This window comes from Bufo gargarizans, chromosome 3, assembly GCF_014858855.1.
Source record: "Bufo gargarizans isolate SCDJY-AF-19 chromosome 3, ASM1485885v1, whole genome shotgun sequence".
In the NCBI taxonomy this organism is placed as follows: domain Eukaryota; kingdom Metazoa; phylum Chordata; class Amphibia; order Anura; family Bufonidae; genus Bufo; species Bufo gargarizans.
The window spans coordinates 258,554,490-258,565,828 of record NC_058082.1 but is presented as its reverse complement, the minus strand read 5'-3'; positions in this window follow the sequence as shown (position 1 = coordinate 258,565,828).

The window sequence follows — 11,339 nt, the reverse complement described above, 5'->3', positions numbered from 1 at the left end:
GTTTAATAAAAGACCCATTGTGTTTCTAGATATATGGAAGTCTTGCATGCTTTATGGGAAAATAGTCCTGGTTCTTCTTGTGCTTCTAGAAATTACATTGAATTGATCTGGATTGCGTCTTTCCTGCATTAACACGCGGTGGGGCAGATGTACTAATCCTGTGTAGACCTGCAGCAGGCCGGACGGTTGATGTGGTGCAGGGATGGACGCTTCTCTCCGACTCTGTACAACTAGACTTTTACTCCAGAATTGTCACAATTGTGGTGCACAATGGCACCTCTTAGGTCCTTGTCCAGAAAAAATTTACCAATTTGCGCCACTTTTTTTGACCGATTTTTGGTTAAAATGAGCAAATTTCATGTTAGGAAATTCGTTCACGCTTCGTTTAGTGGTAAAAAGCAGAATTGCGTTATGGACTCTCCTGCATAACAGAAACGGGTGGATCTGTTTTGCAGCCTATAGACTTCTAGTATGACGGAAGGAATAGCGGAAGGCCTCTAAAGGCTTTCCGTTATACATTCCATCATAGAATTGCATTATGGTCTGTGGTAACGGAATCCATAACACAATTCTGCTTTTACCACCAAACGAAGCGTGAACGAATTTCAAAATATGAAATTCGCTCATCTCTGGTTGACACATTAGTAAATCTAGGCCTATGTTAGAGATGCTGGTTGCATGTAAAAAAACACTGCTACTGTGGTTGCCATGGCATGATGGGAGTTTTAGTTTTGCAACAGCTTGAGAGCAACAGGTTGTGGAACATTGACATAGAGTTGTATAAAAAAAATTCTACAAAGTTATTACATGGGGGATGCAAGTAGTTAATAACAGACATGTCAGGGCACATTTTGTAAATTTGGCGAATCTTTAGGCCGTCTAGTCTCTGTGTATGCCAAACAGGATTAGTAAATCTGACTCATGAACAGAAGAATAACAGACAAAAAAACGGATCATACATTTTTACAAGTTCTGCAGTTTGTTTAAACCATCTGACCGGCAGGGGTCCGACACCCGGGACCCCCGCCGATCAGCTGTTTGAGAAGGCAGCGGCACTCCAGCAGCGCCGCGGCCTTCTCACTGTTTACCGCTGGCCCAGTGACGTCACGACTAGTATCAACTGGCCTGTCCTGGGCTAAGCTCCATTCAAGTGAATAGAGCTTAGCCCAGGCCAGTTGATACTAGTCGGGATGTCACTGGGCCAGCGGTAAACAGTGAGAAGGCTGCGGCGCTGCTGGAGCGCCGCAGCCTTCTCAAACAGCTGATCGGCGGGGGTCCTGGGTGTCGGACCTACGCAGGTCAGATGCTGATGATCTATCCAGAGGATAAATCATCAATTTAAACAAACTGCAGAACCCCTTTAAGCATCCATTATGCTCATTTATGCACATTTGGCATCCATTTCTGTCTGAGTCCTGCATGCAGGACTTTTTTCTTCCATGTAAAATAATGGATCTCAGATAGAAATGGCTCAAACGGATGCAAAATATGCATAACTGAACATGGTGCTTAAAATGCAGGATCCGTTTTTTTTTCTTTTATTTTTCTGATGGATCAGAAGAACGCAAAAATAAACGGTGATGTGAACCCGGCCTTATTCGCACAGTTTGGCCTCGTTCACATTTCCATCTGTGTCACCGTGCAAATAAGCGTACGTGTTTCATCTGTGAAGGATCCGTGGTTGGTCCGTGTCTGTTTTTACCGTCCGTGTGTCAGCTGTAATTCACTGACCTTGCTCAGCTTAAGGCCCCATGCACACGGCCGTTGTTCACGGCCGTGTGCGGGCTGTGGAACCGCGGCCTGGATCCCTCCTGTGAGCTGGAGCGCACGGCGTCACTGGTTGCTATGACGCCGTGCGCTCCCTGCTGCCGGCACAGTACAGTAATACACTGGTATAGATCATACCAGTGTAGTACTGTATTGCGGCGGCGGCAGCAGGGAGCGCACGGCGTCATAGCAACCAGTGACGCCGTGCGCTCCAGCTCACAGGAGGGATCCAGGCCGCGGTTCCACGGCCCGCACACGGCCGTGAACAACGGCCGTGTGCATGGGGCCTTAAATTAATTTCCAAAGAATCTCCGGTTAGTCTTCAGTGAAAAACGGACACAACACGGATGTGTGTCAGTGATTTTCACAGACTTCAATGGGCGTGCTTGGTCCGCATCACGGATCATAGTAGTGAATGTCTCCATGATTTTATTTTTTACTGACCCACAGTCAGTGATTTTGAGCCAAAACCAGGTACGGCTCTAAACACAGAACAGGTGCAGATCTTTCCCTTATACCTCATCTCTGTGTAGCTTCCACTCCTGGTTTTGGCTCGAAATCACTGACCAAGTGACCTGTGAATAAAGCTTAACCGTGTAGACCATTTTGGAGCCTCTAGCTCAGGCATCCTCAAACTGCGGCCCTCCAGCTGTTGTAAAACTACAACTCCCACAATGCCCTGCTGTAGGCTGATACCTGTAGGCTGTTCGGGCATTCTGGGAGTTGTAGTTTTGCAACAGCTGGAGGGCCGCAGTTTGAGGATGCCTGCTCTAGCTGGACATATGAGATCACTGTCTGCCAAATGCTTGTTGACAGCTATCTTCCCAATTCTTCCATAAATCTAATGTGTATCAGATGCTGTGTGCGTTCCTGTGCGTGAGCCCTGAGCCTCTACTAGGCTTTCAGGCTCATTACTTGTGTATTGCAATTCAGGCCAGCAGGTGGCAGCGCCGAGTTGTAATATACCATAACTATTTCTGTATAGGATAATGGAGAAAATTCCATTACTCTATACAAATTGCAATCTGATGACTGCATGTTGTGGTCCATTTAAAAAAAAAAAAAATACATAAAAATTTAAATCACTCCCCTTTCCCCAAAATTAAAATATTCAAACTATTAAAAAAAATCAACATCATGGCATGGCAAAACACCCGTACTATTAAAATATAAAATAAAAACGTATCCCATATGGTGAAAGGCATAATGGGGGAAAAAAAATTAGATTTGCCGTTGTTACATCACTTTACGTCCCCCCAAAAAAAGAATAAGAGTTGATCAAAAAGTCATACACACCCCAAATAGTATTAACAAAAACTACAGATCGTCCCTCAAAAAATGAGCCCCCACTTATCTTCATAGACCTAACTGGAGTAGCAAACCTCAGTCCTAATAAATTCCTCCCTATGTCTGCACATTTGTGGAATTCCTGCCCCCTTGTGCAAAAAAGTGACTTCATTTTGGAAACTACACCCCTCAAGGAATTTGAGACGTGTAGTGAGCACTTGGTCCACACAGACGTTCCATACCATTTAGAAACACTTGGCTGTGAAAATGAAAAATGTAATTTTTAATAGGAAAATTGCATTTAGGTCCACATGTTCACTTTCACAAGGGGTAACGAGAATTTTTTATTTTTTTAACCCATTTTCTCCTGAGTATGGGGTTCCGCTGTATGTAGTGGTAAAGCACTGTATGGACTCGCTACAAGACTCAGAAGGAAAGAAGCGACATATGGATTTAGCAGGCTGGATGTCACATGGTTTTCATGATCCATCTTACAAAAGACATCTGTCCATCCAGTTCGGCCTGTTATCCTGCAAGTTAATTCAGAGAATTCGGATCTTGCATGTAAAAAAATCCTGAGGTCCCCAAACAGTAAAAAACTCCCCCATCTTGGAAACTACACTTCAGTACAAACATTTTAAGGGGTGGAAAGGGCACTTTTCACCAAACACGTATTTTCCAGCAATGACTACGTAGTGGTTGATTTCAAGTGAAGGCTGAGTTCACACATTAGTTATCTGGTCAGTTATTTCCATCCGTTAGGGTCCATTCACACATCCGTGAATGTGTCCGCACCCGTTCCGCAATTCCGTGGAACGGGTGCGCACCCATTCATTCTCTATGGGGACGGAATGGATGTGGAGACCACACTATGTGCTCTCCGCATCCGCATTTCTGGAGCGTGGCCCCGATCTTCTGGTCCGCGGCTCTGGAAAAAATAGAACATGTCCTATTCTTGTCCGCAATTGCGGACAAGAATAGGCAGTTCTATGGGGGTGCCGGCCGGGTGTATTGCGGATCCGATAGAGGCATTGTTACCTCCAGAAGTACTGGGGCCTTCCCCTTCCTGATTTTGAAAAATTAGGGCCTTTATCACCCCCTCTCGAAACGGAAAGAATGCACCTCTCTGGCCTGCATATCTAAATAACGCATAAGAGTTATACATTGCCGTCTGTATAATGTGCACAGGCAACTTTTTGTACCACATCTTCGTTTTCCGCACGGCGCTTTATGGCTTCAGAACCTGATCTGAAATATCAACCCCTCCCATGTGCCTGTTGTAATGAAGGATGCAGTCTGGTTTAGGGGTAGTGATACCTTGTACTAGGGCAGGGGAACAGTGGTCAGTACCAGGACGTCTCGCTTATCCTTGAACTTAAAGGGGTTGTCCCACAAAAAATATTCTAAAGTTTTCAAACCTCCACCTGGAGCTGAATACTTTTGTAATCGCATGTAATAAAAAAAATGTAGTATAGCCATAGTTATACTATAAAAATATATCTTTTAGCGCCACCTGCTGTTTTTTTTTTTTTTTTTACTTATTTCTTTGACCTGCTCACTGAGATGGCCACACATGGGGTTGCATGTTCCAATCCCCAGAATGGTACAAATAATCTGCACCTACATAAAACAAGCTCTAACACCTCCTTTCATGGAAAAATTAAAAAAGCCAAGATTTAAAATTTTTAAGCTATAAACAACAATGTAGGAATGGCCATTTTCACCCCACTAAGAGGCAGTGGGGAGGCGGCCCCGGCTGCCGGAGCCGTGGTTGTGCTTGCGCTCTATGGGAAAAAATGCCAGCGCCTCTGGTGGCGGAGACCGCAGGAGAGCACATAGGCTGATACTTTATTCTATAGTGTGCAAGCACGATTGCGGGGTGGCTGTATCTATGGAAACGAGCAGCATATAATGTGATGGGGAAAAATGAATCCAATTAGCAAAGGAGTCAATATGGACAATCACAAGACATTAGTAAGTGCCTTGTATTTACTTTCTCTACATAATAAATGCTATTTGCTGAAGTGACACAATCCTTTTAAAGGGAACCTGTCACCTCCAAAACGCACATAAAACAGACATCATTACCTTACAGTAGCCCGCAGTGTGTTCACAATGATGTTTTTCATTCTTCCATCGGTTGCTGCATACTGTAAAAAAAAAAAAAACTGTTGAAATGGCCGGCGCATGTGCAGTGAGAACAAAGCTGACGGCTGACTGCGGGAGCCGGACACGGCATAGCGCAGTAACATGGAGCGCACTGAGCATACGCGAGACTTGCGCAATCCCAGCCTCTAGGCAGGATGCCAATCAAAGTGAAGAGGACGGGTAAGTGGCGGGCTTATTTTTACCTGAAGTCAAGGAGGCCGTTGCCTCCTTGACTTCAAGCTGACTCTGAAGGTAGCGAGAAGGGTGATTAAAAATGCGCTTTTTTACAGTATGCAGCAACCGATGGAAGAATGAAAAACATCATTGTAAACACACTGCGGGCTACTGTAAGGTAATGTCAGTTTTATGTGCGTTTTGGAGGTGACAGGTTCCCTTTAAGGAAGGTGAGGTGGAAAAAGTAAAAATGTACAAAATTGGCCTGGTCCTGGTTGATGAAGAGTTCAATGCTCCCCTTTCACCTTGCTTCTGTATTTCGAGGGTTTTGTAATTTGTAGTAGATCATTATGTACTGACGGCGCGGCGGTAAGTGAAGTACCTGCAGTAAATCTCCTGCCTAGCAGTGCCTTTAGCAGTCAGAAACTAACAGCGAACCGAGGGTGTGAGACGATGAGATCGGGTCAGCACCAAACAGTCGACACTTTGTTTGAATCGGCCATGAAAACATTCTTCCGCGGTCACACACCAATTGGCTTTCCATTCACTAAGACTGAGTCTGTAGATGGAACTGAAATGTTTCTTTGTTGCAATGAACTTGACATGGACTTTTGGAGAACAGAAAAAACCCAAGCAGACTATACGAGGTGATGCATTAAAGGGAACCTGTCGTATTGAACGTATAGTCCGGTGTGGAGATACTTTTAGATGGATTACCAGCTTTAGAAAAACGTGTGTATTCTGATGAAATAGGTTTCTGAGCAAGGATGTGTCAGATTAGCATCGTGCAATATTGGAGTCCGAATTAGCAGAAAGGAAAGGGTAGTTCCAAATATATGGAGATCTATCGTCATGGCCGCTGGTTTTACTAACTGATCCGAACAGTTACCGGTGCCCCCCATTGATTTATAATGCTTCTTTTGGAGCGTGTGAGGGCCGGATAAGATGCAGGTGCGTCGCTGGAAAATGCACAATTTTTCAGCGCGAGTGCAAAGCGTTTAAATGCGTTTTTCACACGTGTGAGAAAAATCTGAATGTTTGGTACCCAAACCCGGTGGTATTCACAAAAGTTTGGGTTAGGTGTTGTGTAGATTTTATTATTTTCCCTTATAACATGGTTATAAGGGAAAATATAGCATTCTTAATACAGAATGCTTAGTAAAATAGGGATGGAGGGGTTTAAAAAAAAAAAGAAAATAATTTTACTCACCTCATCCACTTGTTTGCGCAGCCCGACTTCTCTTCTGTCCTCTTCTTTGATGATCTGTGAGGAAAAGGACCTGTGGTGATGTCACTGCGCTCATCACATGGTCCATCACATGATAGCCACCATGGTGATGGATCATGTGACGGACCATGTGATGAGCGTCGTGATGTCACCACAGGTCCTTTTCCTCACAGATCATCAAAGAAGAAGGCAGAAGAGAAGCCGGGCTGCGCAAACAAGTGGATGAGGTGAGTTAAATTTTTTAAAAATGTTTTTTAACCCCTCCATCTCTAATTTACTTTGCATTCTGTATTAAGAATGCTATTATTTTCCCTTATAACCATGTTATAAGGGAAAATAATAATGATCCGGTCCCAATCATCTCCTAGCAACCATGCGTGAAAATCGCACCGCATCCGCGCTTGCTTGCGGATGCTTGTGATTTTCACGCAGCCACATCCACTTCTATGGGGCCTGCGTTGCGTGAAAAACGCACAAAATAGAGCATGCTGTGGTTTTCACGCAACGCACAAGTAATGCGTGAAAATCACCGCTCATGTGCACAGCCCCATAGATATGAATGGGTCCGGATTCGGTGCGTTCACCTCACGCATTGCACCCGCGCAAAGATCTCGCCCGTGTGAAAGAGGCCTTAGGGTACTTTCACACTAGCGTTTTTCTTTTCCGGCATAGAGATCCGTCACAGGGGCTCTATACCGGAAAAGAACTGATCAGTTTTATCCTAGTGCATTCTGAATGGAGAGCAATCCGTTCAGGATGCATCAGGATGTCTTCAGTTCAGTCTTTTTGACTTTTCAGGACAGAGATACTGTAATACCGCAGCCTGCTACGGTTTTATCTCCAGCCAAAAAATGACTTGCCTGAATGCCAGATCCGTCCTTCCGGTTTGCGCATGCAATGTGAAAAAAAAATAATAGAAACTGATCCCTTTGTCCGCATGACAAATGGACAGATGGATCCGTTCTTGCAATGCATTTGTGAGATGGATCAGTCTACAAATGCTGTCCGTTTGCATGCAGATTGCCGGATCCGGCAGGCAGTTCCAGCTATGGAACTGCTTGCCGGATCACGCTGCCACTAGTGTGAAAGTACCCTTATCTTGACGGCTGGGGCTTATCTTGATGATTTTTTTATTTTATTTTTTGGCGGTCTGTATGTGGAACTAGTCACTTCGATGGGGCCACAAATTCTGTGTCTGCATGGCTATACTGCAGAAAAATAGAATATGTCCCATTATTGTCCACATTACACATAAGGGCCGGCCATACCACGAAATGCGGAATTCACATGGCCAATATCCGTGTTTTGCGGATCTGCAATTTGCAGACCGCACAACACTCAATAGGCATGTGTATGAGCCCTAAATGAGAATGTACTAAACTGTAAGAACTCGCCATGTGAGCAGTCAGTAATAACGTCACATCCACCATGAATGTACATTGAATGTACATTGTTGTGTTAAAGGGGAATGTCTCCTCTATTTCATTTAAAGGAACCTAAATGAAGTTCTGCAGGCCTGGCTGATCATCTTATGCATATGGGGAACTCCGACTGGGAAAGAAAGGTCTTTTGTTCCAATGAGGATAAACTGATGGCATTGGAGTCGGTAGCGTCTTATTCCCCGACACATGGATACTCTGCTGAATGTTTCTAAAGCTTATGGCCACCTTTAGTTTCATTAAAGGGGTTTTCCGAGTGTTTAATACTGATGACCGCTCCTCAGGATTGGTCATCACTATCATATTGGTGGGGGTACCACTCTCGGCACAGACCCCCCCCCCCCCCCACGGTCACTCTTTGAAGAGACCGCTGTTTCTTCCTACTTATTGTTCACATGGCCAAGCACAGCCACGGTCTAGTGGACGGTGGTGTGCTTGGTAAGATGCGAGGAGGCTGTGATGCTCACTGGAGCACCATGGCCTCTTGAAACAGCTGATTGGTGGACCCTCACCATTCAGACACTGATGACCTTTTCTGAGGATCTAAAAGCCGTTTTAAAGCGTCCCGCCGATTCAAGAAAACAATTTGCAAGAAATAGGAAACGAACAGAACGCTTAAATGGTGAAACACCAAAAAATAATTATCATAAATATCTTGCGTGGAGGCTGCTCCAGACTAGGGTCAGTAAGATATGCGATTTTTTTTTTTGTACTTTTTCTCCCCACTGCAGTTTCTTTTTTGTAGGGGTGCACGTAGGCCCACACCGCTATACATGTTTGCGGTGCATTGTTATTGATACCCTGGGCACCACTTATTTGATACTGCTTAAATTGGGGGGATACTAGTCCCTCATGGTCTGGAGCTTTCTCTGTTTTTATATTTTTTGTAACTCTGCTGTGTTCCCGTGACTGCTGCTCTTTTGTAATTTTTTTATTGATGTGTTGTAAATGGATGTTTAATAAATGAACGTATTGATTATAATTACTTGTGTGGAAGCTCTTTGAGCGTTTTAGGTGATACACTTACATGGTGCCCTCCTATTTCTGTTCAGTGGCAGATCCGCCAGATCTCGGGCTCGTCTTATCCAAGAGGGCTTTTCTAGTGCACACTGTGCATTTGGTATTGTGGGGCACTTCTTGCTACCCTAGCAGTGTGTATTGGGGACTGGTACAGCCATCTTGGATAACTGAACAGGAGCCTGGGATTCAGCAGATCTGCAGCTGAAAAGAGCAAAAGGAGGGCACCAGACACTTGTTCTGTTAATTCCCAGTTAATGTGATATAATATTTTAAATTTTTTAATTTTTTTTTTAAATTCCCCCTTGGACCACAGGGTTGCTTTAGTTACAAGTCTGTAGAAGAGAGAATCGAGAATTACAACTCTTGTGTGAAGTTGACCAGTAGCCTTAAGGCCCCTTTACACGCGTAGATAATCGTTTAGAAATTAGTAAAATCGTGCAAAAGTGATCAATTATCAAGCAGAGTAAGGGCTTATTCAGACGGCCATAAGCTGTCCGTAAAAATGTGGATCCTTTTTTAATGCGGATTAGATGCTGTCCTATTCACTTCTATGGGGCCTTTTCTTCCACTGCACGGCTCAGCAAAACAAATTAAACATGTTCTATACTTGTCAGTGAAAATCAGGACATGGCCCCATTGAAGTCTATGGCTCAGCAAAAAACGGAATGCAATCCGTTTTTTTTGCAGACATGAACTGTCCGCAAAAAAACGGATCTGCATTTTTGCGGGCAGCATACGGTCATCTGAATGAGCCCTAAGGCTTAGTTGGAAGACTGCCAGAGATGTCTGGATCTGGCACTAGGGTTGTTTCGATACCAAAATTTTGATTTGGTTTCGATAACATAAAAAAAGTATTGTGATACTCGATCTCAGGCGGAAAAAATAAAACACCAAAAAGCTGTGTGCATTCCACATTTTATGGAACGTCGGTCCCATAATAGAACAGTCCGATCCTATTTTTTGGGAGGACAAGGTGACAAAAAAATGGCGAATCGTGCAGTTACGGCGCTCACCGCATAGGACATTTTTTAAATAATTTTAATAGTTTGGACTTTCGGACTTGGCGATATGTCATATGTTTATTTATTTGTTTATATATTTTATATGTCAAAATTTTTCTTTTTTTTTTTTTCTTTCTTTTTATTTAATAACTATTTTCCCCCTTAGGGGCCAGAACCTGGGATCTTTTAGTCCTTTGTCCTATTCACCCTGATAGAGCTCTATTTGGGTGAATAAGACTTCACACTCTCCCTGCTGCCCTGTGCATAGTACACACACCACCAAGGAGGTTACCATGGCAGCCAGGGTAACCGATCGGAGCCCCAGGATTACACTGGGGCTCTGATCAGAAGCTGCCACTGCCACCAATGAGGAGCTGGGGAGGGGACTCTGTGGCTACTGCCACCAGTGATTTTAATACTGGGGGTTTGGAGTGGCGCACTGCACCACCAATGATTTTAATACTGGGGTGGGGGGGGGGGGAAATGAGGGGGAAGGGGGCACACTGCGCCACCAATGATAATATAATTAACATTTAATACAGGAGACGGGTGCTGCACCTGAGGGGTTAACTGCCGCTAATCGCAGCTCCCCGCCAGCACCCGCCTCCTGGATTTGTATTAAACATCTACTTTTATTGGTGGCGCAGTGCGCCCGCCCCTCTATCCTCATTGGTGGCAGCGGCACAGGGGGAGGGAGAGACTGCTTCCTTCTCCCCTGTGCTGCTGAGGAGAACACAAAGCGCACTGAGAGCAGCGTGCCCCATGTTCTCTGATACTAGGCTGCGCAATAGCGAAGCCTAGTATCGAAAAAAGGCAAATCCTGGTATCGAGGTCGATACCAGGCAAAAGTATTGAAAATTCGTTAGCCGAAACAACCCTATCTGGCACTGCCGCAAGCTACCGGACACCCACCGACTCCATACACTATAATGGGGACCAGTGGAGAGCCAGCTGATTCTCTGCATATTTGCCAGGTTGCGGCCATATCTCCTTTATAGTGATCGAGGCTGGGCGGAATTCTGTCAGTGACTGATATGGCAGGCTGTTCACGTGCAAAATGGAATCATAGAATTATCAAACAACAAGCAATATTTTTTTTAGTTTTTCATACTTATGGTCACTGGTGTAGGCTGGGGGCTGCGCGGTAATTGCTTGCCTTGGGCAAATGTTGGGCCGCCAGATTTAGACCTCTGGTGGATGCGCTGAAGTTATGTAGATGCAAGCACCTGTGCATAATTTCACCGTATCCACTACCAGCGCAGGAGTTTAGACTGT